This window comes from Phoca vitulina, unplaced genomic scaffold, assembly GCF_004348235.1.
Source record: "Phoca vitulina isolate PV1807 unplaced genomic scaffold, GSC_HSeal_1.0 scaffold25, whole genome shotgun sequence".
In the NCBI taxonomy this organism is placed as follows: domain Eukaryota; kingdom Metazoa; phylum Chordata; class Mammalia; order Carnivora; family Phocidae; genus Phoca; species Phoca vitulina.
Window position 1 is genome coordinate 14,616,354 of NW_022589728.1, and position 6,487 is coordinate 14,622,840.

Sequence of the window (6,487 nt, forward strand, 5' to 3'; positions counted from 1 at the left end):
CCTGAAAGGCCGGACCGAGTCATTAGGAATGCTGACAGCCAAGCTGGGCATTCCAACGTTGCGTGGAAGGGTAGACGGTGACTTCAGAGGTAATTTCTACATCCTGCTATTTGTTTTCAGGGTCGAGGCAGCTGGAGGAAACGAAGGGAAGAGGGAAGGACGATGGATGTGCACGCGTTCCCGGGTGCGCGGCCTCGCCTCCGAAGTGGGTCAAGGAGGGGCCAACTCCTGGCATCCCCAGCAGAGGGGCGCGTCCCCTTTACTGTTAGCCTCAGCCACAGACTTGCCAGTCCTACACACAGGGGCAGAAGTGATACTTTGGTTCCTGGGCGTTAGAACTATTTTGAGGGTTCTGTTTAAAAATTTTAGAAAAGCTTTAGAATCACTAGGCATATTTTGGTGGGAAGGTAGATAAAAGACAGAAACCTTTTTCCTTCTGTGTGGAAACCTAGCTGTATAGATAGGGCTTGTACTAGGTGGAAGTGCCCACCTACAAGGGCCAAATTAAATTAAGAATAAAATTCTTTGACAAATATCAGAAGTCTGTTCAATCAGTGCTAATTATTGAGGATGCAAAGGTGAATTGGACAATGTGTTTTTTAGAAGAAGTTTATAATTTAGGAAGGAGAAAAGACAGGAAGAGAACATGACTTATGGAGGGAGCAAGAATAGAGTTTTGGTATTCAAGAAAAGTGACTGCAATAAGTAGTCTGGTTTGACAAGAAAATAATGCTACTGTGGAAGGGCGTGGTGAGAGAGAAGCCCAAAGGATGTGATTAAAGATACAAGGAAAGGCCTTAAGTACTCAGCTGGTTCTGAGCATAATTGAACAGAGGAAGAGCCTTGGTAAATATGAATTTGTGGCGTTGGAGCAGGTATCTATCTGCAGACAAAAAATCATTCCCTGGCATTTTACACAAAAATAAACTCCGTTTAAATAAAGATGTAAATGTGAAAAACAAAATATACTCCAATAAGAAAATATAGTAGTACATGTTCATGACATTGGGGGTCAGAAGGATTTTATAAAACATTGTATAAAAAGATACAGATGTTAATGGAGAAAAATAATAGATTTGACAGTGCTGTAGCTTTGAAACATCTGTATAACTTTAAGAAAATTAAAGATAAGGCACAAACTTGGAAAATATGTTTACAAAATATAGAATTTAAAAGTTTATTTCTAAAATATACAAAGGACTTAATAAAGGACAACATCCGAAAAGAAAACTAGGGAAAGAATATGAAAAGACAAACCAAACCTTCAATAGCCATCAGGGAAATGTAAATTAAGATAATACGTCACATCCATCAGATTGACAAAAATGTAAACCTTGAAAATAATAAAGTGTGTAGAAAATGAGAATTCTTTAACACTGCTAGTAGAATTGTAAATTATTACAACCATTATTGAAAGCAGTTAGAGAATATCTGGTAAAGGTGAAGATGCACATATTCTGGGGGCACCTGGGTGGCTCAGTCGGTTAAGCGGCTGCCTTCAGCTCGGGTCATGATCTTGGGGTCCTAGAATTGAGCCCCGAGCCCTGTGTCTGGCTCCCTACTCAGCTGAGGGCCTGCTTCTCCCTCTCCCTCTGCCGCTTTCTCCCCCCTGCCCCACTCCTGCTCTCTCTCTCAAATAAATAAATAAAATCTTTTAAAAAATGCACATATTCTATAAACCAGCACTTTTCAGACATACTACATATATACCCTAGAGAAATGCTTGGATGTGTGAATAAAGAAATAGACATAAGTATGTTCTTTGTTAACATTTTTTTAATAATAGTGAAATATTAAATGCAATGTAAATGACGTGTAAGAGAATGGGTAATAAATTGAAGAATTAGTAGACTATTAGAAAGCATAAAAATGAATGAATTGGAGCTGCTTATGAACAAAGATAAATTTGTATTAATAAGAGATAACAGGGTCTAGAGGATAATGTCAACCACCTGAACCAAAAACTCTCCACACATTTTCAAAAAAACATTATGTACAAGCAGTGCAAATATAATTACGTGTGATTCAAGCCTTTAGCAATATCAGGAGACAGAGGATACCACAAACATTCAGTTATCAGAAAATTGATAGTACCAAATTTTAAAAAGCATCCTCCACTGCTGCAAGACATCTAGATGCTGAGAGTGGGAGAGGCAGGGCTTCAGAGAATCTTTGAAAAAGAAAAAAGGGAGTGGGTGATTAAACAAAGCATAGGCAAAATCAAACCTTGAAAGAAAATGTCAAACGTTAAGTGCCAACATACCGAACATAGCCTGGGTCTTGGTAAGTTATAGCAAGAAGGAACTTGAAAATAAGAGACCAGAAGTGGAAGCTTCAGAAAGCATTACTTTTGAAGAAGAATCAGCTACACTGACAAGTGGGTAGTGTCCCTTAAAGACATGGCAATTGAGGGAAAGAAAGAAGGGGAAAAATTAAGGATTCCACAGAAACAGAAGAAATAAGTCATGCCAGCCACCCTACCTCACCCCTACATACATAAAACTGCCACCACAAAAACATTATCTCTTAAAGGAATTGTACTTCACTATACTGACACAATAAAATACTTTTCAAGTAGAAAATTGTCCACAAAAGGCTTATTAAAAAAAAAAAATCAGACCAACACAATGCAAAACTATTCTGAGGTGAAACAAAAAAGATAAGAATGAAATGAAAGATAACATTTCACCTAAAGAAAATTTTCCCTCAAAACAACAAAGCTGTAAGACCAAGCTCCAAACTAAAATATTCTCAAACAAGCATTAGATAAATGTGTATATGTGTATGTAGCAAGTCTAGTTCACAACCTGAGAAAAGAAGTGGACAAAAACAGGAAGGAATGCCTCAAGAGTTGATCTAATCAGGAAAAATTTGAAGGAAAAGACAAAACCATCTCACAAGTGAAGAATAAATTACCACTGTCTGTCTAAGGCAGAAAAGAGTCAAGTAGAATTTTAATAAACATCGGTGAAGAAAAGGAGGAAACAACCAACGGAATGAAAAAGTAAAACAGTTCTGAGAAAAAGTGCTTAAAATGGAAGGCAAAGAAGATTCAACATATGTATTATTGGAGTCCTGGAAGAAGAAGAAAACAAAGCAATGGAACAAAAGCAGTATTTATCACTATAATCCAAGAGACTTTCTGTAAGTAAGAGAAAAATGGTAAAATCAACCTGAAATGACCAACTCTGAGACTTATCCTAGTAAAACCATTGGACATTAAGGAAAAAGGAGAAATTATGAAGGCCACTAAGCAAAATAACCAGTTTACTTATGTGGGTAAGAATATTAGGATGACCTCACACTTTTCAAGAGCAACATAAAAGTCAAAGCAATAATGGAGCATCATTTTAAGAAAACTTAACATAAATTCTTAGATTTCTGTATGCAGCTGAAGTATGAGGACTATAGAAACACATAACTGTTCTCACACACCTTTCCTGGAAAACAATCTAGAAGATGAATTTCATCTGAAGGGAAAATGACTTGGAAAATATATCAAAATAACTGATGGTGAGCATTTAATATATTTCATTATAGTACTAATACTAAAATAAGAGTAGGGACATGGGTCAAAGAGTAGAATATAAACATCTATTCTGCCCAGTAGGAAGAATGCAAGTGAAAAAATGAGAGGAAAGGAGAGAGAGGAAGGGAAAACTAAAAATCACCTTGTGTAGGTATTTGTGGGAGTCAAAACATGCCATTTAAAACTCACCAACCAAACAGAAAAAGTTAAGAATAAGAACAAAGGGCACGATAAAAGTTGTATAATTAATTATACCTATGCACATAGATATAAGGCAATGGATCCTAGCTGGAAAAGAGAAAGCAGTGGAGTTTTTTGTAGTTACATAGGCTGGCAAAAAAAAAAAAAAAAAAAAAAAAAAATTGGAAAATATAAAGTACATGGTTAGATTTTCCCTTGGGACATGTGCTGAATTCTGGGATGGTACCAGAAACTGAGGAAGGCTGAATAGGAAGGGCAAAATGAAACATTCACTTGTCTTGCAGAGCTTTGGAAACAAAGTTCCATTAGAGGGAGGAAGCCTTCAGCAAACCCACAATAGATGCTTCAGGGCATTTACCATATTTTTAACCTGCGAAAGATGGGTACTAAGTTTAAAATCTGCCAAAGGTAGAATTTTCAAGGCTGAGAAAAAAAAGAGAGTATGCAGAGTATCAATCAAAAGCCCAAGAGGACCAGGGCACTTGGGTGGCTCAGTCGGTTGAGGATTCACTCTTGATTTTGGCTCAGATCCTGATCTCAAGGTCCTGAGACAGAGCCCCGCATTGGGCTCCATGCTGAGTGTGGAGCCTGCTTAGGATTCTCTCTCTCCCTCTCCCTCTACCCCTCCCTCCGCTCTCATGCACTCACTCTCTCTCTCAAAAATTAATTAATAAGCCCAAGAGGAACAATCGTGAAGAATGGGGATGAACCAGAGATGGACTGAATCTTACTAAATTAGCAACCCAGTATAAGACCTGATTGGATTGACTAGCCTTTCACTCTATCTGACAAAAGAAAGAAAGAATCATTGCTAATGGAAGATACTATCTGGAGCCTCTACACTTAAATGCAATGTCCAACATACAATAAAATATTTTTTAAAATGTGAAGAAGCAGAAATAAGTAATGGTAGTATAAAAAGAAAAGTAAAATCAAAGACCCATAGATGATCCTGATATTGCAATTAGAAGACAAGGCTTTTATTTTAAATAAAATATGATTAATTTTAAATAAAATGGAGAAAAATATGGGCAAAATGGATGAGAAGTTTTCAGCAGAGAATTGGAATCTATAAAAAAGAATTTTAAATTCTCTTTATTTTGCCTAAAGAATGTCTCCTTGTTTTATTTTGTTTTAAGGATTTTATTTACTTATTTGACAGAAAGAGAGCTCACAAGCAGGAGAGTGGGAGAGGGAGAAGCAGGCTCCCCTCTGAGCAGGGAGCCCGACACAGGGCTCGATCCCAGGACCCCAGGATCACGACCTGAGCCGAAGGCAGACACCTAACCAACTGAGGCACCCAGGTGCCCCTCCTTGTTTTGTATAACAATTTTAACTGCAAGACATAACATCATCAGAGGGTTCTGTTTTATTAGTATGTGTGTTCCTAAGACTGTAAGCACTGTAAGTTATCTAACAAAAACTGCTAAACAAAAGCCTTAGTAACTTTAATACAGTATAATGCAAAGCAAAAATCAAAAGTGGGCACCTAGAGTAAAACACATCGAATTTTTCTTCAAAATCAGGGAGATAGCAAAACAGAAATCACCACTGGAATGTCAAAGAATAAAACAGACCACTAGAGCTAACACACAAACAAAACACAAGCAAAACTGATACCTGTCCTTCCCACTGTACTGGCATGTATGTATTTATTTTTTCCCCCCACTGTATTTGTATTTAGATGTGGTAAGTAAAATCTCCAAAATGACCTTTTTCCTTAAGGACCATTTGAAACGATAAAGTTTATTATTAGTAACATGTTTTTCTTAAATATTTATAATAGCATTATCCCATCTAACTGGGCCTAGGATATATTTTTTTCCACCTTCGAAAGGGACAAACCTTTGTTCACTTCTAAGTATAGATGTATTAGGTAACTGGATATTCTACCCTAATTTTACATCAATTATTTACAAAATATAATTCACGTCTGAGTTTCTCAAGCCAGTTTTTACTTAATAGTGAGAGCAGGTTCTTGCCACTGGCCACTTTTACGTTCTTTATTGCCTCTAGAGAAAATCACCACCAACAATATTTGACTGCACATATTTGTGGGCCACTTGTTAGAAGTACCACTGTCACTAAAGCAGAGTCCTAGGTGCTGCTCATCTAAATGCTATAACATATAGGTCTCCAGTCATCAACTTCCTGCAGATCACTCATGACTTATCTATCAGCAGAAGGGTGTCTGGCTGCTCCCTGGAATTTGCCTAGCCTCTTCTAAACTACCCTGTTTTAACACTTCCCCTCCTCTGCTCTGGTCTTCATACACCTTGACATCCAGAAGTGTAGTGGTGGTATGGAAAGAAATACTCCAGCATTCATCCTTGGATAGGACTGGGAAGTAGCAAAAAGCAGTCTCATTACAACTACACTGGTCTCTTTAGTCCAAAGAGTGTTTGAAGAGATCTCAGATGGCTCATCTCTTCAAAGGGGAGAGCAATCCCCTTAGTGAAGCCCCACTAAGGAACTCAACAGGCCACTAGAGGAGGAAGAGGAGGAGGGGATACCTGGATAAAGTTAGGAGTATTATCAGTGTGACATACATCCAGAAGTTGAATCAAGTCACTCCTTAGGCATATATTTACTTTTAGTGAAACCAGGAAGTTCAGTAGAACAGGATATACATCTCTGGAGGCAGGCCATGGCTCATTAATCACAAAAGGAAGGGCTTTTCTCTAGTGTCTTCCTAGGTAGGACTCTACTTACTGAAAACAGGACCCAAAGACTTAGAACCACCAACCAGAGGAACAA